Source organism: Passer domesticus, chromosome 11 (assembly GCF_036417665.1).
Source record: "Passer domesticus isolate bPasDom1 chromosome 11, bPasDom1.hap1, whole genome shotgun sequence".
NCBI classification, from domain to species: Eukaryota; Metazoa; Chordata; class Aves; order Passeriformes; family Passeridae; genus Passer; species Passer domesticus.
The window spans coordinates 28,815,370-28,839,776 of NC_087484.1; positions in this window are offsets into that span (position 1 = coordinate 28,815,370).

Below are 24,407 nucleotides of genomic sequence, written 5' to 3' on the forward strand. Positions count from 1 at the left end.
GCTGTCTTGCTGATCAGACCTCGGCTGGACAGACAGAAAATCTTTGTAGATAAAAAATAATAAACTTGACTGAAGACCGAAAGCAAAAGTCCAGACTCCTTCTTCGAGAGCGCGACCTACCCAGAACCACCTTTTCCCGTGCTGGGGCAGAGACAAGCAACAGCCGACCCCGGCACTGGCCTGGTGACTTTTGTTTCTCTGGGGAAAGGCCATGGTTCAAGTCCAGTGCCCGGTGGCTAGGAGTGGCCGGCTGCCTGCTGAAATTCCGCACAGATGAGGATACCACCTAGAAGCAAATGCCCCCACAGGCACCAGTGGCTGGTTTGACAGTGCCAAGTGCCTCCTGCAAACTGACATCAGGAACCTGGCCTGCTGACTTTTGTTTCTCTGGGGAAAGGCCATGGTTCATGTCCAGTCCCCGGTGGCATGGAGTGGCCGGCTGCCTGCTGAAATTCCGCATGGATGAGGACGCCACCAGGATGCAAGATGCCCCCACATGCAACTGTGGCTGGTTTGACAGTGCCAAGTGCCTCCTGCAAACTGACATCAGCAACCTGGCCTGCTGACTTTTGTTTCTCTGGGGAACGGCCATGGTTCACATCGTGGAGCCGAACGCCTGGAGTGGCCGGCTGCCTGCTGAAATTCCGCACGGATCAGGATACCTCCCAGATGCAAGGTGCCCCCACAGGCAACAGTGGCTGGTTTGACAGTGCCAAGCGCCTCCTGCAAACTGACATCAGGAACCTGGCCGGCTGAGTTTTGTTTCTCAGGGGAAAGGCCATCGTTCGTGTCCAGGGCCTGGTGGCCTGGAGTGGCCGTCCGCCTGCTGAAATTCCGCACGCACCAGGATGCCTCCTGGCCGAAAGTACCATTATATGCACCTGTGGCTGGTTTGACAGTGCCAAGTGCCTCCTGCAAACTGACATCAGGAACCTAGCCTGGTGACATTTGTTTCTCCGGGGATAGGCCATGATTCATGTCCAGTGCCCGGTGGCATGGAGTGGGCGCCTGCCTGCTGAAATTCCGAACGGATCAGGATGCCTCCCAGATGTAATGGGCCCCCACAGGCAACAGTGGCTGGTTTGACAGTGCCAAGCGCCTCCTGCAAACTGACATCAGGAACCTGGCCTGGTGACTTTTGTTTCTCAGGGGAAAGGCTATGGCTCGTGTCCTGGGCCCGGTGCCCCGGAGTGGCCGGCTGCCTGCTGAAATTCCGAACGGATCAGGATACCTCCCAGATGCAAGGGGCCCGCACAGGCACCTGTGGCTGGTTTGACAGTGCCAAGTGCCTCCAGCGAACTGACATCAGGAACCTGGCCTGGTGACTTTTGTTTCTCTGGGGAAAGGCCATGTTTCGTGTCAAGTGCCCCGTGGCCTGGAGTGGCCGGCTGCCTGCTGAAATTCTGCACGGCTGAGGATACCTCCCAGATGCAAGGAGCCCCCACAGGCACCTGTGGCTGGTTTGACAGTGCCAAGTGTCGCCTGCTAACTGACTTCAGGAACCTGGCCTGGTGACTTTTGTTTCTCTGGGGAAAGGCCATCGTTGTTATCCAGGGCACGGTGGACCGGAGTGGACGGATGCCTGCGGAAATTCCAAATGGATCAGTATACCTTCTAGATGCAAGGTGCCTGCACAGGCAACTGTGGCTGGTTTGACAGTGCCAAGTGCCTCCTGCAAGCTGACATCAGGAACCTAGCCTGGTGAGTTTTGTTTCTCTGGGGAAAGGCCATCGTTCGTGTCCAGGGCCTGGTGGCCTGGAGTGGCCGTCCGCCTGCTGAAATTCCTCACGGTTGAGGATACCTCCCAGATTAAAGGAGTCCGCACAGTCACCTGTGGCTGGTTTGACAGTGCCAAGTGCCTCCTACAAACTGACATCAGCAACCTGGCAGGGGAGTTTTGTTTCTCTGGGGAAAGGCCATCGTTCGTGTCCAGTGCCGGGTGGCCTGGAGTGGCCGGCTGCCTGCTGAAATTCCTCACGGTTGAGGATAGCTCCCAGATGCAAGGTGCCCGCACAGGCACCTGTGGCTGGTTTGACAGTGCCAAGTGCCTCCTGCAAACTGACATTAGGAACCTGGCCTGCTGACTTTTGTTTCACTGGGGAAAGGCCATGGTTCATGTCCAGTGCCCGGTGGCTAGGAGTGGCCGGCTGCCTGCTGAAATTCCTCACAGATGAGGATACCTCCTAGATGGAAATTGCCCCCACAGGCACCTGTGGCTGGTTTGACAGTGCCAAGTGCCTCCTGCAAACTGACATCAGGAACCTGGCCTGGTGACTTTTGTTTCTCTGGGGAAAGGCCATGGTTCATGTGCAGTGCCCGGTGGCTAGGAGTGGCCGGCTGCCTGCTGAAATTCTGCACAGCTGAGGATACCTCTCAGATGCAAGGAGCCCCCACTGGCACCTGTGGCTGGTCTGACAGTGCCAAGTGCCTCCTGCAAACTGACATCAGGAACCTGGCCTGGTGACTTTTGTTTCTCTGGGGAAAGGCCATCGTTGTTATCCAGGGCACAGTGGACCGGAGTGGACGGATGCCTGCGGAAATTCCGAACGGATCAGTATACCTTCTAGATGCAAGGTGCCCCCACAGGCAACTGTGGCTGGTTTGACAGTGCCAAGTGCCTCCTGCAAACTGACATCAGGAACCTGGCCTGGTGAATTTGTTTCTCTGGGGAAAGGCCATCGTTCTTGTCCAGGGCCCGGTGGCCCAGAGTGGCCGGCCGCCTGCTGAAATTCCTCACAGTTGAGGATACCACCTAGATGCAAGTGCCCCCATAGGCAACTGTGGCTGGTTTGACAGTGCCAAGTGCCTCCTGCAAACTGACATCAGGAACCTGGCCTGCTGACTTTTGTTTCTCTGGGGAAAGGCCATGGTTCATGTCCAGTGCCCGGTGGCATGGAGTGGCCGGATGCCTGCTGAAATTCCGCACAGAAGAGGATACCACCTAGATGGAAATTGCCCCCACAGGCACCTGTGGCTGGTTTGACAGTGCCAAGTGCCTCCTGCAAACTGACATCAGGAACCTGGCATGGTGACTTTTGTTTCTCTGGGGAAAGGCCATGGTTCATGTCCAGGGCCTGGTGGCATGGAGTGGCCGGCTGCCTGCTGAAATTCCGCATGGATGAGGACGCCACCAGGATGCAAGATGCCTCCACAGGCACTTGTGGCTGGTTTGAAAGTGCCAAGTGCCTCCTGCAAACTGACATCAGGAACCTGGCCTGGTGACTTTTGTGTCTCTGGGGAAAGGCCATCGTTCCGGTCCTGGGCCCTGTAGCCCTGAGTGGCCGGATGCCACTCAGGGATCAGTATACCGCCTAGATGCAAGGTGCCCCCACAGGCAACAGTGGCTGGTTTGACAGTGCCAAGTGCCTCCGGCAAACTGACATCAGCAACCTGGCCGGCTGAGTTTTGTTTCTTAGGGGAAAGGCCATCGTTCCTATCCAGGGCCCGGTGGCCCGGAGTGGCCGGATGCCTGCTGAAATTCCGAACGGATCTGTATACCGCCTAGATGCAAGGTGCCCCCAAAGGCAACTGTGGCTGGTTTGACAGTGCCAAGTGCCTCCTGCAAACTGACATCAGGAACCTGGCCTGCTGACTTTTGTTTCTCTGGGGAAACGCCATGATTCATGTCCAGTGCCCGGTGGCATGGAGTGGCCGGCTGCCTGCTGAAATTCCGCACAGATGAGGATACCACCTAGAAGCAAATGCCCCCACAGGCACCAGTGGCTGGTTTGACAGTGCCAAGTGCCTCCTGCAAACTGACATCAGGAACCTGGCCTGGTGACTTTTTTTTCTCTGGGGAAAGGCCATGGTTCCTGTGCAGGGCCTGGTGGCGTGTAGAGGCCGGCCGCCAGCTGAAATTCCTCACGGTTGAGGATACCTCCCAGATTAAAGGAGTCCGCACAGTCACCTGTGGCTGGTTTGACAGTGCCAAGTGCCTCCTGCAAACTGACATCAGCAACCTGGCCTGGTGACTTTTGTTTCTCTGGGGAAAGGCCATCGTTCGTGTCCAGTGCCCGGTGGCCTGGAGTGGCCGGCTGCCTGCTGAAATTCCTCACGGTTGAGGATAGCTCCCAGATGCAAGGTGCCCGCACAGGCACCTGTGGCTGGTTTGACAGTGCCAAGTGCCTCCTGCAAACTGACATTAGGAACCTGGCCTGCTGACTTTTGTTTCACTGGGGAAAGGCCATGGTTCATGTCCAGTGCCCGGTGGCATGGAGTGGCCGGATGCCTGCTGAAATTCCGCACAGAAGAGGATACCACCTAGATGGGAATTGCCCCCACAGGCACCTGTGGCTGGTTTGACAGTGCCAAGTGCCTCCTGCAAACTGACATCAGGAACCTGGCCTGCTGACTTTTGTTTCTCTGGGGAAAGGCCATGGTATGTGTCCAGTGCCCGGTGGCATGGAGTGGCTGGCTGCCTGCTGAAATTCCGCATGGATGATGACGCCACCAGGATGCAAGATGACTCCACAGGCACCTGTGGCTGGTTTGACAGTGCCAAGTGCCTCCTGCAAACTGACATCAGGAACCTGGCCGGCTGAGTTTTGTTTCTCTGGGGAAAGGCCATCGTTCCGGTCCTGGTCCCTGTAGCCCTGAGTGGCCGGATGCCACTCAGGGATCAGTATACCGCCTAGATGCAAGGTGCCCCCACAGGCAACAGTGGCTGGTTTGACAGTGCCAAGTGCCTCCGGCAAACTGACATCAGGAACCTGGCCTGGTGACTTTTGTTTCTCTGGGGAAAGGCCATGGTTCAAGTCCAGTGCCCGGTGGCTAGGAGTGGCCGGCTGCCTGCTGAAATTCCGCACAGATGAGGATACCACCTAGAAGCAAATGCCCCCACAGGCACCAGTGGCTGGTTTGACAGTGCCAAGTGCCTCCTGCAAACTGACATCAGGAACCTGGCCTGCTGACTTTTGTTTCTCTGGGGAAAGGCCATGGTTCATGTCCAGTGCCCGGTGGCATGGAGTGGCCGGCTGCCTGCTGAAATTCCGCATGGATGAGGACGCCACCAGGATGCAAGATGCCTCCACAGGCACCTGTGGCTGGTTTGACAGTGCCAAGTGCCTCCTGCAAACTGACATCAGCAACCTGGCCTGCTGACTTTTGTTTCTCTGGGGAACGGCCATGGTTCACATCGTGGAGCCGAACGCCTGGAGTGGCCGGCTGCCTGCTGAAATTCCGCACGGATCAGGATACCTCCCAGATGCAAGGTGCCCCCAAAGGCATCTGTGGCTGGTTTGACAGTGCCAAGCGCCTCCTGCAAACTGACATCAGGAACCTGGCCGGCTGAGTTTTGTTTCTCAGGGGAAAGGCCATCGTTCGTGTCCAGGGCCTGGTGGCCTGGAGTGGCCGTCCGCCTGCTGAAATTCCGCACGCACCAGGATGCCTCCTGGCCGAAAGTACCATTATATGCACCTGTGGCTGGTTTGACAGTGCCAAGTGCCTCCTGCAAACTGACATCAGGAACCTAGCCTGGTGACATTTGTTTCTCCGGGGATAGGCCATGATTCATGTCCAGTGCCCGGTGGCATGGAGTGGGCGCCTGCCTGCTGAAATTCCGAACGGATCAGGATGCCTCCCAGATGTAATGGGCCCCCACAGGCAACAGTGGCTGGTTTGACAGTGCCAAGCGCCTCCTGCAAACTGACATCAGGAACCTGGCCTGGTGACTTTTGTTTCTCAGGGGAAAGGCTATGGCTCGTGTCCTGGGCCCGGTGCCCCGGAGTGGCTGGCTGCCTGCTGAAATTCCGAACGGATCAGGATACCTCCTAGATGCAAGGGGCCCGCACAGGCACCTGTGGCTGGTTTGACAGTGCCAAGTGCCTCCAGCGAACTGACATCAGGAACCTGGCCTGGTGACTTTTGTTTCTCTGGGGAAAGGCCATGTTTCGTGTCAAGTGCCCCGTGGCCTGGAGTGGCCGGCTGCCTGCTGAAATTCTGCACGGCTGAGGATATCTCCCAGATGCAAGGAGCCCCCACAGGCACCTGTGGCTGGTTTGACAGTGCCAAGTGTCGCCTGCTAACTGACTTCAGGAACCTGGCCTGGTGACTTTTGTTTCTCTGGGGAAAGGCCATCGTTGTTATCCAGGGCACGGTGGACCGGAGTGGACGGATGCCTGCGGAAATTCCGAATGGATCAGTATACCTTCTAGATGCAAGGTGCCTGCACAGGCAACTGTGGCTGGTTTGACAGTGCCAAGTGCCTCCTGCAAGCTGACATCAGGAACCTAGCCTGGTGACTTTTGTTTCTCTGGGGAAAGGCCATCGTTCGTGTCCAGGGCCTGGTGGCCTGGAGTGGCCGTCCGCCTGCTGAAATTCCTCACGGTTGAGGATACCTCCCAGATTAAAGGAGTCCGCACAGTCACCTGTGGCTGGTTTGACAGTGCCAAGTGCCTCCTACAAACTGACATCAGCAACCTGGCCGGGGAGTTTTGTTTCTCTGGGGAAAGGCCATCGTTCGTGTCCAGTGCCGGGTGGCCTGGAGTGGCCGGCTGCCTGCTGAAATTCCTCACGGTTGAGGATAGCTCCCAGATGCAAGGTGCCCGCACAGGCACCTGTGGCTGGTTTGACAGTGCCAAGTACCTCCTGCAAACTGACATTAGGAACCTGGCCTGCTGACTTTTGTTTCACTGGGGAAAGGCCATGGTTCATGTCCAGTGCCCGGTGGCTAGGAGTGGCCGGCTGCATGCTGAAATTCCTCACAGATGAGGATACCTCCTAGATGGAAATTGCCCCCACAGGCACCTGTGGCTGGTTTGACAGTGCCAAGTGCCTCCTGCAAACTGACATCAGGAACCTGGCCTGGTGACTTTTGTTTCTCTGGGGAAAGGCCATGGTTCATGTGCAGTGCCCGGTGGCTAGGAGTGGCCGGCTGCCTGCTGAAATTCTGCACAGCTGAGGATACCTCTCAGATGCAAGGAGCCCCCACTGGCACCTGTGGCTGGTCTGACAGTGCCAAGTGCCTCCTGCAAACTGACATCAGCAACCTGGCCTGGTGACTTTTGTTTCTCTGGGGAAAGGCCATCGTTGTTATCCAGGGCACAGTGGACCGGAGTGGACGGATGCCTGCGGAAATTCCGAATGGATCAGTATACCTTCTAGATGCAAGGTGCCCCCACAGGCAACTGTGGCTGGTTTGACAGTGCCAAGTGCCTCCTGCAAACTGACATCAGGAACCTGGCCTGGTGAATTTGTTTCTCTGGGGAAAGGCCATCGTTCTTGTCCAGGGCCCGGTGGCCCAGAGTGGCCGGCCGCCTGCTGAAATTCCTCACAGTTGAGGATACCACCTAGATGCAAGTGCCCCCATAGGCAACTGTGGCTGGTTTGACAGTGCCAAGTGCCTCCTGCAAACTGACATCAGGAACCTGGCCTGCTGACTTTTGTTTCTCTGGGGAAAGGCCATGGTTCATGTCCAGTGCCCGGTGGCATGGAGTGGCCGGATGCCTGCTGAAATTCCGCACAGAAGAGGATAAAACCTAGATGGAAATTGCCCCCACAGGCACCTGTGGCTGGTTTGACAGTGCCAAGTGCCTCCTGCAAACTGACATCAGGAACCTGGCATGGTGACTTTTGTTTCTCTGGGGAAAGGCCATGGTTCGTGTCCAGGGCCTGGTGGCCTGGAGTGCCCGGCTGCCTGCTTAAATTTCGCACGGACCAGGATGCCTCCTGACCGAAAGTGCCACTATATGCACCTGTGTCTGGTTTGACAGTGCCAAGTGCCTCCTGCAAACTGACATCAGGAACCTGGCCTGGTGACTTTTGTTTCTCTGGGGAATGGCCATGGTTCCTGTACAGGGCCTGGTGGCCAGTAGTGGCTGGCCGCCTGCTGAAATTCCTCACGGTTGAGAATACCTCCCAGATGCAAGGTGCCCCCACAGGCACCTGTGGCTGGTTTGACAGTGCCAAGTGCCTCCTGCAAACTGACATCAGGAACCTGGCCTGGTAACTTTTGTTTCTCTGGGGAAAGGCCATCCTTCGTGTCCAGGGCCTGGTGGCCTGGAGTGGCCGTCCGCCTGCTGAAATTCCGCACGCACCAGGATGCCTCCTGACCGAAAGTACCACTATATGCACCTGTGGCTGGTTCGACAGTGCCAAGTGCCTCCTGCAAACTGACATCAGGAACCTGGCCTGGTGACATTTGTTTCTCCGGGGATAGGCCATGATTCATGTCAAGTTCCCGGTGGCATGGAGTGGGCGCCTGCCTGCTGAAATTCCGAACGGATCAGGACTCCTCCCAGATGTAAGGGGCCTCCACAGGCAACTGTGGTGGGTTTGACAGTGCCAAGCGCCATCTGCAAACTGACATCAGGAACCTGGCATGGTGACTTTTGTTTCTCAGGGGAAAGGCTAAGGCTCGTGTCCTGGGCCCGGTGGCCCGGAGTGGCTGGCTGCCTGTTGAAATTCCGAACGGATCAGGATACCTCCCAGATGCAGGGGGCCCCCACAGGCACCTGTGGCTGGTTTGACAGTGCCAAGTGCCTCCTGCAAACTGACATCAGGAACCTGGCCTGGTGACTTTTGTTTCTCTGGGGAAAGGCCATCGTTCGTGTCCAGTGCCTGGTGGCCTGGAGTGCCCGGCTGCCTGCTGAAATTCCGCACGGATCAGGATACCACAAGGATGCAAGATGTCCCCACAGGCACCTGTGGCTGGTTTGACAGTGCCAAGTGCCTCCTGCAAACTGACATCAGGAACCTGGCCTGGTGACTTTTGTTTCTCAGGGGAAAGGCCATCGTTCCTATTCAGGGCCCGGTGGCCCGGAGTGGCCGGATGCCTGCTGAAATTCTGAATGGATCAGTATACCGCCTAGATGCATGGTGCCCCCACAGGCACCTGTGGCTGGTTTGACAGTGCCAAGTGCCTCCAGCGAACTGACATCAGCAACCTGGCCTGGTGACTTTTGTTTCTCAGGGGAAAGGCCATTGTTCCTATCCAGGGCCCGGTGGCCCGGAGTGGCCGGATGCCTGCTGAAATTCTGAATGGATCAGTATACCGCCTAGATGCATGGTGCCCGCACAGGCAAATGTGGCTGGTTTGACAGTGCCAAGTGCCTCCTGCAAACTGACATCAGGAACCTGGCCTGGTAACTTTTGTTTCTCTGGGGAAAGGCCATCGTTCGTGTCCAGGGCCTGGTGGCCTGGATTGGCCGTCCGCCTGCTGAAATTCCACACGGACCAGGATGCCTCCTGACCGAAAGTACCACTATATGCACCTGTCTCTGGTTTGACAGTGCCAAGTGCCTCCTGCAAACTGACATCAGGAACCTGGCCTGGTGACTTTTGTTTCTCTGGGGAATGGCCATGGCTCATGTCCAGTGCCCGGTGGCAAGGAGTGGCCGGCTGCCTGCTGAAATTCCGCATAGATGAGGATACCACCTAGAAGCAAATGCCCCCACAGGCAACAGTGGCTGGTTTGACAGTGCCAAGTGCCTCCTGCAAACTGACATCAGGAACCTGGCCTGCTGACTTTTGTTTCTCTGGGGAAAGGCCATGGTTCATGTTCAGTGCCCGGTGGCATGGAGTGGCCGGCTGCCTGCTGAAATTCCGCATGGATGAGGACGCCACCAGGATGAAAGATGCCTCCACAGGCACCTGTGGCTGGTTTGACAGTGCCTAGTGCCTCCTGCAAACTGACATCAGGAACCTGGCCGGCTGAGTTTTGTTTCTTTGGGGAAAGGCCATCGTTCCGGTCCTGGTCCCTGTAGCCCTGAGTGGCCTGATGCCACTCAGGGATCAGTATAGCGCCTAGATGCAAGGTGCCCCCACAGGCACCTGTGGCTGGTTTGACAGTGCCAAGTGCCTCCTGCAAACTGACATCAGGAACCTGGCCTGGTGACTTTTGTTTCTCTGGGGAAAGGCCATTGTTCGTTTCCAGGGCCCGGTGGCCCTGAGTGGCAGGATGCCTGCTGAAATTCCGAATGGATCAAGATGCCTCCCAGATGGAAAGTGCCCCCACAGGCAACTGTGGCTGGTTTGACAGTGCCAAGTGCCTCCTGCAAACTGACATCAGCATCCTGGCCGGCTGAGTTTTGTTTCTCAGGGGAAAGGCCATCGTTCCTCTCTAGGGCCCGGTGGCCCAGAGTGGCCGGATGCCTGCTGAAATTTCGAACGGATCAGTATACCGCCTAGATGCAAGGTGCCCGCACAGGCAAATGTGGCTGGTTTGACAGTGCCAAGTGCCTCCTGCAAACTGACATCAGCAACCTGGCCTGGTAACTTTTGTTTCTCTGGGGAATGGCCATGGTTTCTGTACAGGGCCTGGTGGCCAGTAGTGGCCGGCCGACTGCTGAAATTCCTCACGGTTGAGAATACCTCCCAGATGCAAGGTGCCCCCACAGGCACCTGTGGCTGGTTTGACAGTGCCAAGTGCCTCCTGCAAACTGACATCAGGAACCTGGCCTGGTAACTTTTGTTTCTCTGGGGAAAGGCCATCGTTCGTGTCCAGGACCTGGTGGCCTGGAGTGGCCGTCCGCCTCCTGAGATTCCGCACGCACCAGGATGCCTCCTGACAGAAAGTACCACTATATGCACCTGTGGCTGGTTTGACAGTGCCAAGTGCCTCCTGCAAACTGACATCAGGAACCTGGCCTGGTGAACATTTGTTTCTCTGGGGAAACGCCATGATTCATGTCCAGTGCCCGGTGGCATGGAGTGGCCGGCTGCCTGCTGAAATTCCGCATGGATGAGGAGGCCACGAGGATGCAAGATGCCTCCACAGGCACCTGTGGCTGGTTTGACAGTGCCTAGTGCCTCCTGCAAACTGATATCAGGAACCTGGCCGGCTGAGTTTTGTTTCTCTGGGGAAAGGCCATCGTTCCGGTCCTGGGCCCTGTAGCCCTGAGTGGCCGGATGCCACTCAGGGATCAGTATACCGCCTAGATGCAAGGTGCCCCCACAGGCAACAGTGGCTGGTTTGACAGTGCCAAGTGCCTCCTGCAAACTGACATCAGCATCCTGGCCGGGTGACTTTTGTTTCTCTGGGTAATGGCCATTGTTCGTTTCCAGGGCCTGGTAGCCCTGAGTGGCCGGATGCCTTCTGAAATTCCGAATGGATCAAGATGCCTCCCAGATGGAAAGTGCCCCCACAGGCAACTGTGGCTGGTTTGACAGTGCCAAGTGCCTCCTGCAAACTGACATCAGCAACCTGGCCGGCTGAGTTTTGTTTCTCTGGAGAAAGGCCATCGTTCGTGTCCAGGGCCTGGTGGCCTGGAGTGCCCGTCCGCCTGCTGAAATTCCACAAGGGCCAGGATGCCTCCTGACCGAAAGTAACACTATATGCACCTGTGTCTGGTTTGACAGTGCCAAGTGCCTCCTGCAAACTGACATCAGGAACCTGGCCTGGTGACTTTTGTTTCTCTGGGGAATGGCCATGGTTTCTGTACAGGGCCTGGTGGCCAGTAGAGGCCGTCCGACTGCTGAAATTCCTCACGGTTGAGAATACCTCCCAGATGCAAGGTGCCCCCACAGGCACCTGTGGCTGGTTTGACAGTGCCAAGTGCCTCCTGCAAACTGACATCAGGAACCTGGCCTGGTGACATTTGTTTCTCTGGGGAAACGCCATGATTCATGTCCAGTGCCCGGTGGCATGGAGTGGCCGGCTGCCTGCAGAAATTCCGAACGGATCAGGATGCCTCCCAGATGTAAGGGGCCCCCACAGGCAACTGTGGTGGGTTTGACAGTGCCAAGCGCCATCTGCAAACTGACATCAGGAACCTGGCATGGTGACTTTTGTTTCCCAGGGGAAAGGCTATGGCTCGTGTCCTGGGCCCGGTGGCCCGGAGTGGCTGGCTGCCTGCTGAAATTCCGAACGGATCAGGATACCACAAGGATGCAAGATGCCCCCACAGGCACCAGTGGCTCGTTTGACAGTGCCAAGTGCCTCCTGCAAACTGACATCAGGAACCTGGCCTGGTGACTTTTGTTTCTCTGGGGAAAGGCCCTGGTTCCTGTGCAGGGCCTGGTGGCGTGTAGTGGCCGGCCGCCAGCTGAAATTCCTCACGGTTGAGGATAGCTCCCAGATTAAAGGAGTCCGCACAGTCACCTGTGGCTGGTTTGACAGTGCCAAGTGCCTCCTGCAAACTGACATCAGCAACCTGGCCTGCTGACTTTTGTTTCTCTGGGGAAAGGCCATGGCTCATGTCCAGTGCCCGGTGGCATGGAGTGGCCGGCTGCCTGCTGAAATTCCGCACAGATGAGGATACCACCTAGAAGCAAATGCCCCCACAGGCACCAGTGGCTGGTTTGACAGTGCCAAGTGCCTCCTGCAAACTGACATCAGGAACCTGACCTGGTGACTTTTTTTTCTCTGGGGAAAGGCCATGGTTCCTGTGCAGGGCCTGGTGGCGTGTAGAGGCCGGCCGCCAGCTGAAATTCCTCACGGTTGAGGATACCTCCCAGATTAAAGGAGTCCGCACAGTCACCTGTGGCTGGTTTGACAGTGCCAAGTGCCTCCTGCAAACTGACATCAGCAACCTGGCCTGGTGACTTTTGTTTCTCTGGGGAAAGGCCATCGTTCCGGTCCTGGTCCCTGTAGCCCTGAGTGGCCGGATGCCACTCAGGGATCAGTATACCGCCTAGATGCAAGGTGCCCCCACAGGCAACAGTGGCTGGTTTGACAGTGCCAAGTGCCTCCGGCAAACTGACATCAGGAACCTGGCCTGGTGACTTTTGTTTCTCTGGGGAAAGGCCATGGTTCAAGTCCAGTGCCCGGTGGCTAGGAGTGGCCGGCTGCCTGCTGAAATTCCGCACAGATGAGGATACCACCTAGAAGCAAATGCCCCCACAGGCACCAGTGGCTGGTTTGACAGTGCCAAGTGCCTCCTGCAAACTGACATCAGGAACCTGGCCGGCTGAGTTTTGTTTCTCAGGGGAAAGGCCATCGTTCGTGTCCAGGGCCTGGTGGCCTGGAGTGGCCGTCCGCCTGCTGAAATTCCGCACGCACCAGGATGCCTCCTGGCCGAAAGTACCACTATATGCACCTGTGGCTGGTTTGACAGTGCCAAGTGCCTCCTGCAAACTGACATCAGGAACCTAGCCTGGTGACATTTGTTTCTCCGGGGATAGGCCATGATTCATGTCCAGTGCCCGGTGGCATGGAGTGGGCGCCTGCCTGCTGAAATTCCGAACGGATCAGGATGCCTCCCAGATGTAATGGGCCCCCACAGGCAACAGTGGCTGGTTTGACAGTGCCAAGCGCCTCCTGCAAACTGACATCAGGAACCTGGCCTGGTGACTTTTGTTTCTCAGGGGAAAGGCTATGGCTCGTGTCCTGGGCCCGGTGCCCCGGAGTGGCTGGCTGCCTGCTGAAATTCCGAACGGATCAGGATACCTCCCAGATGCAAGGGGCCCGCACAGGCACCTGTGGCTGGTTTGACAGTGCCAAGTGCCTCCAGCGAACTGACATCAGGAACCTGGCCTGGTGACTTTTGTTTCTCTGGGGAAAGGCCATGTTTCGTGTCAAGTGCCCCGTGGCCTGGAGTGGCCGGCTGCCTGCTGAAATTCTGCACGGCTGAGGATACCTCCCAGATGCAAGGAGCCCCCACAGGCACCTGTGGCTGGTTTGACAGTGCCAAGTGTCGCCTGCTAACTGACTTCAGGAACCTGGCCTGGTGACTTTTGTTTCTCTGGGGAAAGGCCATCGTTGTTATCCAGGGCACGGTGGACCGGAGTGGACGGATGCCTGCGGAAATTCCAAATGGATCAGTATACCTTCTAGATGCAAGGTGCCTGCACAGGCAACTGTGGCTGGTTTGACAGTGCCAAGTGCCTCCTGCAAGCTGACATCAGGAACCTAGCCTGGTGACTTTTGTTTCTCTGGGGAAAGGCCATCGTTCGTGTCCAGGGCCTGGTGGCCTGGAGTGGCCGTCCGCCTGCTGAAATTCCTCACGGTTGAGGATACCTCCCAGATTAAAGGAGTCCGCACAGTCACCTGTGGCTGGTTTGACAGTGCCAAGTGCCTCCTACAAACTGACATCAGCAACCTGGCCGGGGAGTTTTGTTTCTCTGGGGAAAGGCCATCGTTCGTGTCCAGTGCCGGGTGGCCTGGAGTGGCCGGCTGCCTGCTGAAATTCCTCACGGTTGAGGATAGCTCCCAGATGCAAGGTGCCCACACAGGCACCTGTGGCTGGTTTGACAGTGCCAAGTGCCTCCTGCAAACTGACATTAGGAACCTGGCCTGCTGACTTTTGTTTCACTGGGGAAAGGCCATGGTTCATGTCCAGTGCCCGGTGGCTAGGAGTGGCCGGCTGCCTGCTGAAATTCCTCACAGATGAGGATACCTCCTAGATGGAAATTGCCCCCACAGGCACCTGTGGCTGGTTTGACAGTGCCAAGTGCCTCCTGCAAACTGACATCAGGAACCTGGCCTGGTGACTTTTGTTTCTCTGGGGAAAGGCCATGGTTCATGTGCAGTGCCCGGTGGCTAGGAGTGGCCGGCTGCCTGCTGAAATTCTGCACAGCTGAGGATACCTCTCAGATGCAAGGAGCCCCCACTGGCACCTGTGGCTGGTCTGACAGTGCCAAGTGCCTCCTGCAAACTGACATCAGCAACCTGGCCTGGTGACTTTTGTTTCTCTGGGGAAAGGCCATCGTTGTTATCCAGGGCACAGTGGACCGGAGTGGACGGATGCCTGCGGAAATTCCGAATGGATCAGTATACCTTCTAGATGCAAGGTGCCCCCACAGGCAACTGTGGCTGGTTTGACAGTGCCAAGTGCCTCCTGCAAACTGACATCAGGAACCTGGCCTGGTGAATTTGTTTCTCTGGGGAAAGGCCATCGTTCTTGTCCAGGGCCCGGTGGCCCAGAGTGGCCGGCCGCCTGCTGAAATTCCTCACAGTTGAGGATACCACCTAGATGCAAGTGCCCCCATAGGCAACTGTGGCTGGTTTGACAGTGCCAAGTGCCTCCTGCAAACTGACATCAGGAACCTGGCCTGCTGACTTTTGTTTCTCTGGGGAAAGGCCATGGTTCATGTCCAGTGCCCGGTGGCATGGAGTGGCCGGCTGCCTGCTGAAATTCCGCATGGATGAGGACGCCACCAGGATGCAAGATGCCTCCACAGGCACTTGTGGCTGGTTTGAAAGTGCCAAGTGCCTCCTGCAAACTGACATCAGGAACCTGGCCTGGTGACTTTTGTGTCTCTGGGGAAAGGCCATCGTTCCGGTCCTGGGCCCTGTAGCCCTGAGTGGCCGGATGCCACTCAGGGATCAGTATACCGCCTAGATGCAAGGTGCCCCCACAGGTAACAGTGGCTGGTTTGACAGTGCCAAGTGCCTCCGGCAAACTGACATCAGCAACCTGGCCGGCTGAGTTTTGTTTCTTAGGGGAAAGGCCATCGTTCCTATCCAGGGCCCGGTGGCCCGGAATGGCCGGATGCCTGCTGAAATTCCGAACGGATCTGTATACCGCCTAGATGCAAGGTGCCCCAAAAGGCAACTGTGGCTGGTTTGACAGTGCCAAGTGCCTCCTGCAAACTGACATCAGGAACCTGGCCTGGTGACATTTGTTTCTCTGGGGAAACGCCATGATTCATGTCCAGTGCCCGGTGGCATGGAGTGGCCGGCTGCCTGCAGAAATTCCGAACGGATCAGGATGCCTCCCAGATGTAAGGGGCCCCCACAGGCAACTGTGGTGGGTTTGACAGTGCCAAGCGCCATCTGCAAACTGACATCAGGAACCTGGCATGGTGACTTTTGTTTCTCAGGGGAAAGGCTATGGCTCGTGTCCTGGGCCCGGTGGCCCGGAGTGGCTGGCTGCCTGCTGAAATTCCGAACGGATCAGGATACCACAAGGATGCAAGATGCCCCCACAGGCACCAGTGGCTCGTTTGACAGTGCCAAGTGCCTCCTGCAAACTGACATCAGGAACCTGGCCTGGTGACTTTTGTTTCTCTGGGGAAAGGCCCTGGCTCCTGTGCAGGGCCTGGTGGCGTGTAGTGGCCGGCCGCCAGCTGAAATTCCTCACGGTTGAGGATACCTCCCAGATTAAAGGAGTCCGCACAGTCACCTGTGGCTGGTTTGACAGTGCCAAGTGCCTCCTGCAAACTGACATCAGCAACCTGGCCTGGTGACTTTTGTTTCTCTGGGGAAAGGCCATCGTTCGTGTCCAGTGCCCGGTGGCCTGGAGTGGCCGGCTGCCTGCTGAAATTCCTCACGGTTGAGGATATCTCCCAGATGCAAGGTGCCCGCACAGGCAACTGTGGCTGGTTTGACAGTGCCAAGTGCCTCCTGCAAACTGACATTAGGAACCTGGCCTGCTGACTTTTGTTTCTCTGGGGAAAGGCCATGGTTCATGTCCAGTGCCCGGTGGCATGGAGTGGCCGGCTGCCTGCTGAAATTCCGCACAGATGAGGATACCACCTAGAAGCAAATGCCCCCACAGGCACCAGTGGCTGGTTTGACAGTGCCAAGTGCCTCCTGCAAACTGACATCAGGAACCTGGCCTGGTGACTTTTTTTTCTCTGGGGAAAGGCCATGGTTCCTGTGCAGGGCCTGGTGGCGTGTAGAGGCCGGCCGCCAGCTGAAATTCCTCATGGTTGAGGATACCTCCCAGATTAAAGGAGTCCGCACAGTCACCTGTGGCTGGTTTGACAGTGCCAAGTGCCTCCTGCAAACTGACATCAGCAACCTGGCCTGGTGACTTTTGTTTCTCTGGGGAAAGGCCATCGTTCGTGTCCAGTGCCCGGTGGCCTGGAGTGGCCGGCTGCCTGCTGAAATTCCTCACGGTTGAGGATAGCTCCCAGATGCAAGGTGCCCGCACAGGCACCTGTGGCTGGTTTGACAGTGCCAAGTGCCTCCTGCAAACTGACATTAGGAACCTGGCCTGCTGACTTTTGTTTCTCTGGGGAAAGGCCATGGTTCATGTCCAGTGCCCGGTGGCATGGAGTGGCCGGATGCCTGCTGAAATTCCGCACAGAAGAGGATACCACCTAGATGGAAATTGCCCCCACAGGCACCTGTGGCTGGTTTGACAGTGCCAAGTGCCTCCTGCAAACTGACATCAGGAACCTGGCATGGTGACTTTTGTTTCTCTGGGGAACGGCCATGGTTCACATCGTGGAGCCGAACGCCTGGAGTGGCCGGCTGCCTGCTGAAATTCCGCACGGATCAGGATACCTCCCAGATGCAAGGTGCCCCCAAAGGCATCTGTGGCTGGTTTGACAGTGCCAAGCGCCTCCTGCAAACTGACATCAGGAACCTGGCCGGCTGAGTTTTGTTTCTCAGGGGAAAGGCCATGATTCATGTCCAGTGCCCGGTGGCATGGAGTGGGCGCCTGCCTGCTGAAATTCCGAACGGATCAGGATGCCTCCCAGATGTAATGGGCCCCCACAGGCAACAGTGGCTGGTTTGACAGTGCCAAGCGCCTCCTGCAAACTGACATCAGGAACCTGGCCTGGTGACTTTTGTTTCTCAGGGGAAAAGCTATGGCTCGTGTCCTGGGCCCGGTGCCCCGGAGTGGCTGGCTGCCTGCTGAAATTCCGAACGGATCAGGATACCTCCCAGATGCAAGGGGCCCGCACAGGCACCTGTGGCTGGTTTGACAGTGCCAAGTGCCTCCAGCGAACTGACATCAGGAACCTGGCCTGGTGACTTTTGTTTCTCTGGGGAAAGGCCATGGTTCATATCCTGGACCAGTTGGACCGGAGTGGCCGGCTGTCTGCTGAAATTCCGAACGGATCAGGATGCCGCCCAGATGAAAAGTGCCCAGCAGGCACCTGCGGTTGGTTTGACAGTGCCAAGTGCCTCCTGCAAACTGACATCAGGAACCTGGCCTGGTGACTTTTGTTTCTCTGGGGAAAGGCCATGGCCCATGTCCAGCGACAGGTGGCCCGGAGTGGCCGGCTGCCTGCTGAAATTCCGCATGGATCAGGATGCCTCCCAGACCGAAAACACCACCACAGGCAACTGTGGCTGGTTTGAGAGTGCCAAGTGCCTCCTGCAAACTGACATCAGGAACCTGGCCTGGTGACTTTTGTTTCTCTGGGGAAAGGCCATCATTCTTGTCCAGTACCCGGTGGCCCGGAGTGGCTGGCTGCCTTCTGAAATTCCTCACAGTTGAGGATACCTCCCAGACGCAAGGCGCCCCCAGAGGAAACTGTGGCTGGTTTGAGAGTGCCAAGTGCCTCCTGCAAACTGACATCAGGAACCTGGCCTGGTGACTTTTGTTTCTCTGGGGAAAGGCCATGGTTCATATCCTGGACCAGTTGGACCGGAGTGGCCGGCTGTCTGCTGAAATTCCGAACGGATCAGGATGCCGCCCAAATGCAAGGTGCTCCAACAGGCACCTGTGGCTGGTATGACAGTGCCCAGTGCCTCCTGCAAACTGACATCAGGAACCTGGCCTGGTGACTTTTGTTTCTCTGGGGAAAGGCCATCATTCTTGTCCAGGGCCCGGTGGCCCGGCGTGGCCGGCAGCCTGCAGAAATTCTGAACGGATCAGGATACCTCCCAGACCGAAAGTACCACGACAGGCAACTGTGGCTGGTTTGACAGTGCCTAGTGCCTCCTGCAAACTGACATCAGGAACCTGGCCTGGTGAGTTTTGTTTCTCTGGGAAAGGGCCATCATTCTTGTCCAGGGCCCGGTGGCCCGGTGTGGCCGGCAGCCTGCAGAAATTCTGAACGGATCAGGATACCTCCCAGACCGAAAATACCACCGCAGGCAACTGTGGCTGGTTTGAGAGTGCCAAGTGCCTCCTGCAAACTGACATCAGGAACCTGGCCTGGTGACTTTTGTTTCTCTGGGGAAAGGCCATGGTTCATATCCTGGACCAGTTGGACCGGAGTGGCCGGCTGTCTGCTGAAATTCCGAACGGATCAGGATGCCGCCCAGATGAAAAGTGCCCAGCAGGCACCTGCGGTTCGTTTGACAGTGCCAAGTGCCTCCTGCAAACTGACATCAGGAACCTGGCCTGGTGACTTTTGTTTCTCTGGGGAAAGGCCATGGCCCATGTCCAGCGACAGGTGGCCCGGAGTGGCCGGCTGCCTGCTGAAATTCCGAATGGATCAGGATGCCTCCCAGACCGAAAACACCACCACAGGCAACTGTGGCTGGTTTGACAGTGCCAAGTGCCTCCTGCAAACTGACATCAGGAACGTGGCCTGGTGACTTTTGTTTCTCTGGGGAAAGGCCATCATTCTTGTCCAGTGCCCAGTGGACCGGAGTGGCCGGCTGCCTGCTGAAATTCCGCATGGATCAGGATACCTCCCAGACGCAAGGTGCCCCCAGAGGAAACTGTGGCTGGTTTGAGAGTGCCAAGTGCCTCCTGCAAACTGACATCAGGAACCTGGCCTGGTGACTTTTGTTTCTCTGGGGAAAGACCATGATTCATGTCCAGGACCTGGAGGCCCGGAGTGGCCGGCTGTCTGCTGAAATTCCGCACGGATCAGGATGCCGCCCAAATGCAAGGTGCCCCCACAGGCCCCTGCGATTGGTTTGACAGTGCCCAGTGCCGCCTGCAAACTGACATCAGGAACCGAGCCTAGTGACTTTTGTTTCTCTGGAGAAAGGCAATCGTTCCTCTCCAGGACTCGGTGGCCCAGAGTGGCCGGCTGCCTGCTGAAATTTCGCACGGATCAGGACCGCCCAGATGCAAGGGGCCCCCACAGGCAACTGTGGCTGGTTTGACAGTGCCAAGTGCCTCCTGCAAAATGACATCAGGAACCTGGCCTGGTGATTTTTGTTTCTCTGGGGAAAGGCCATGGTTCATGTCCAGGGCCAGGTGGCCAGGAGTGGCCGGCTGCCTGCTGAAATTCCACACGGATCAGGATGCCGCCCAGATGTAAGGTGCCCCCACAGGCACCTGCGGTTGGTTTGACAGTGCCAAGTGCCTCCTGCAAACTGACATCAGGAACCTGGCCTGGAGACTTTTGTTTCTCTGGGAAAGGGCCATCATTCTTGTCCAGGGCCCGGTGGTCCGTCGTGGCCGGCAGCCTGCAGAAATTCTGAATGGATGAGGATACCTCCCAGACCGAAAATACCACCACAGGCAACTGTGGCTGGTTTGACAGTGCCTAGTGCCTCCTGCAAACTGACATCAGGAACCTGGCCTGGTGACTTTTGTTTCTCTGGGGAAAGGCCATGGTTCATATCCTGGACCAGTTGGACCGGAGTGGCCGGCTGCCTGCTGAAATTTCGAACGGATCAGGATGCCGCCCAGATGCAAAGTGCCCAGCAGGCACCTGCGGTTGGTTTGACAGTGCCAAGTGCCTCCTGCAAACTGACATCAGGAACCTGGCCTGGTGACTTTTGTTTCTCTGGGGAAAGGCCATGGTTCATATCCTGGACCAGTTGGACCGGAGTGGCCGGCTGTCTGCTGAAATTCCGAAGGGATCAGGATGCCGCCCAAATGCAAGGTGCTCCAACAGGCACCTGTGGCTGGTATGACAGTGCCCAGTGCCTCCTGCAAACTGACATCAGGAACCTGGCCTGGTGACTTTTGTTTCTCTGGTGAAAGGGCCATCATTCTTGTCCAGGGCCGGGTAGCCCGTAGTGGCCTTCTGCCTGCTGAAATTCCACACGGATCAGGACCGCCCATATGCAAGGTGCCCCCACAGGCAACTGCGGCTGGTTTGACAGTGCCACGTGCCTCCTGCAAACTGACATGAGGAACCTGCCCTGGAGACTTTTGTTTCTCTGGGGAATGGCCATGGTTCATGTCCAGCGCCACGTGGCCCGCAGTGGCCTGCGGCCTGCTTAAATTCCGCACGGATCAGGATACCTCCCATACCGAAAATACCACCACAGGCAACTGTGGCTGGTTTGACAGTGCCAAGTGCCTCCTGCAAACTGACATCAGGAACGTGGCCTGGTGACTTTTGTTTCTCTGGGGAAAGGCCATCATTCTTGTCCAGTGCCCAGTGGACCGGAGTGGCCGGCTGCCTGCTGAAATTCCGCACGGATCAGGATACCTCCCAGACGCAAGGTGCCCCCAGAGGAAACTCTGGCTGGTTTGAGAGTGCCAAGTGCCTCCTGCAAACTGACATCAGGAACCTGGCCTGGTGACTTTTGTTTCTCTGGGGAAAGGCCATGATTCATGTCCAGGACCTGGGGGCCCGGAGTGGCCGGCTGCCTGCTGAAATTCCGCACGGATCAGGATGCCGCCCAAATGCAAGGTGGCCCCACAGGCCCCTGCGATTGGTTTGACAGTGCCCAGTGCCGCCTGCAAACTGACATCAGGAACCGAGCCTAGTGACTTTTGTTTCTCTGGAGAAAGGCAATCGTTCCTCTCCAGGACTCGGTGGCCCAGAGTGGCCGGCTGCCTGCTGAAATTTCGCACGGATCAGGACCGCCCAGATGCAAGGGGCCCCCACAGGCAACTGTGGCTGGTTTGACAGTGCCAAGTGCCTCCTGCAAAATGACATCAGGAACCTGGCCTGGTGATTTTTGTTTCTCTGGGGAAAGGCCATGGTTCATGTCCAGGGCCAGGTGGCCAGGAGTGGCCGGCTGCCTGCTGAAATTCCACACGGATCAGGATGCCGCCCAGATGTAAGGTGCCCCCACAGGCACCTGCGGTTGGTTTGACAGTGCCAAGTGCCTCCTGCAAACTGACATCAGGAACCTGGCCTGGTGACTTTTGTTTCTCTGGGGAAAGGCCATGGTTCATGTCCAGCGCCAGGTGGCCAGAAGTGGCCGGCTGCCTGCTGAAATTCCGCACGTATGAGGATACATCCCTGATGCAAGTGCCCCCAGAGGGACCTGCGATATGTTTGACAGTGCCAAGTGCCTCCTGCAAATTGACATCAGGAACCGGGCCTAGTGACTTTTGTTTCTCTGGGGAAAGGCCATAGATGATGTCCAGTGCCCGGTGGCCCGGAGTCGCCGGCTGCATGCTGAAATTCCGAACCGATCAGGATACGTCCCGGATGCAATGTGCCCACACAGGCAACTGTGGCTGGTTTGACAGTGCCAAGTGCCTCCGGCAAACTGACATCAGGAACCTGGCCTGGTGACTTTTGTTTCTCTGGGGAAAGGCCATAGATCATGTACAGTGCCCGGTGGCCCGGCGTGGCCGGCTGCCTGCTGAAATTCCGCACGGATCAGGATACCTCCCAGACCGAAAATACCACCACAGGCAACTGTGGCTGGTTTGACAGTGCCAAGTGCCTCCTGCAAACTGACATCAGGAACCTGGCCTGGTGACTTTTGTTTCTCTGGGGAAAGGCCATGGTTCATATCCTGGACCAGTTGGACCGGAGTGGCCGGCTGTCTGCTGAAATTCCAAACGAATCAGGATGCCGCCCAGATGCAAAGTGCCCAGCAGGCACCTGCGGTTGGTTTGACAGTGCCAAGTGCCTCCTGAAAACTGACATCAGGAACCTGGCCTGGTGACTTTTGTTTCTCTGGGGAAAGGCCATAGATCGTGTACAGTGCCCGGTGGTCCGGAGTGGCCTGCTTCCTGCTGAAATTCCGCATGGATCAGGATGCCTCCCAGACCGAAAACACCACCACAGGCAACTGTGGCTGGTATGACAGTGCCTAGTGCCTCCTGCAAACTGACATCAGGAACCTGGTCTGGTGAGTTTTGTTTCTCTGGTGAAAGGGCCTTCATTCTTGTCCAGGGCCGGGTGGCCCGGTGTGGCCGGCAGCCTGCAGAAATTCTGAACGGATCAGGATACCTCCCAGACCGAAAATACCACCACAGGCAACTGTGGCTGGTTTGACAGTGCCAAGTGCCTCCTGCAAACTGACATCAGGAACCTGGCCTGGTGACTTTTGTTTCTCTGGGGAAAGGCCATCATTCTTGTCCAGTGCCCAGTGGACCGGAATGGCCGGCTGCCTGCTGAAATTCCGCACGGATCAGGATACCTCCCAGACGCAAGGTGCCCCCAGAGGAAACTCTGGCTGGTTTGAGAGTGCCAAGTGCCTCCTGCAAACTGACATCAGGAACCTGGCCTGGTGACTTTTGTTTCTCTGGGGAAAGGCCATGGTTCATATCCTGGACCAGTTGGACCGGAGTGGCCGGCTGCCTGCTGAAATTTCGCACGGATCAGGACCGCCCAAATGCAAGGGGCCCCCACAGGCAACTGTGGCTGGTTTGACAGTGCCAAGTGCCTCCTGCAAAATGACATCAGGAACCTGGCCTGGTGATTTTTGTTTCTCTGGGGAAAGGCCATGGTTCATGTCCAGGGCCAGGTGGGCAGGAGTGACCGGCTGCCTGCTGAAATTCCACACGGATCAGGATACCTCCCAGATGTAAGGTGCCCCCACAGGCACCTGCGGTTGGTTTGACAGTGCCAAGTGCCTCCTGCAAACTGACATCAGGAACCTGGCCTGGTGACTTTTGTTTCTCTGGGGAAAGGCCATGGTTCATGTCCAGCGCCAGGTGGCCCGAAGTGGCCGGCTGCCAGCTGAAATTCCGCACGTATGAGGATACATCCCTGATGCAAGGTGCCCCCACAGGAAATTGTGGCTGGTTTGACAGTGCCTAGTGCCTCCTGCAAACTGACATGAGGAACCTGGCCTGGTGACTTTTGTTTCTCAGGGGAAAGGCCATGGTTCATATCCTGGACCAGTTGGACCAGAGAGGCCGGCTGCCTGCTGAAATTCCAAACGAATCAGAATACCTCCCAGATGCAAGTGCCCCCAGAGGGACCTGCGATTTGTTTGACAGTGCCAAGTGCCTCCTGCAAATTGACATCAGGAACCGGGCCTAGTGACTTTTGTTTCTCTGGGGAAAGGCCATAGATGATGTCCAGTGCCCGGTGGCCCGGAGTGGCCGGCTGCATGCTGAAATTCCGAACCGATCAGGATACGTCCCGGATGCAATGTGCCCACACAGGCAACTGTGGCTGGTTTGACAGTGCCAAGTGCCTCCTGCAAACTGACATCAGGAACCTGGCCTGGTGACTTTTGTTTCTCTGGGGAAAGGCCTTAGATCATGTACAGTGCCCGGTGGCCCGGAGTGGCCGGCTGCCTGCTGAAATTCCGCACGGATCAGGATACCTCCCAGACCGAAAGTACCACCACAAGCAACTGTGGCTGGTTTGACAGTGCCTAGTGCCTCCTGCAAACTGACATGAGGAACCTGGCCTGGTGACTTTTGTTTCTCTGGGGAAAGCTCATCGTTCGTGTCCAGGGCCCGGTAGCCCGTAGTGGCCTTCTGCCTGCTGAAATTCCGAACGGATCAGGACCGCCCATATGCAAGGTGCCCCCACAGGCAACTGCGGCTGGTTTGACAGTGCCAAGTGCCTCCTGCAAACTGACATCAGGAACCTGGCCTGGTGACTTTTGTCTCTCTGGGGAATGGCCATGGTTCATGTCCAGCGCCAGGTGGCCTGCAGTGGCCGGCTGCCTGCTGAAATTCCGCATGGATCAGGATACCTCCCATACCGAAAGTACCACCACAGGCAACTGTGGCTGGTTTGACAGTGCCAAGTGCCTCTTGAAAACTGACATCAGGAACCTGGCCTGG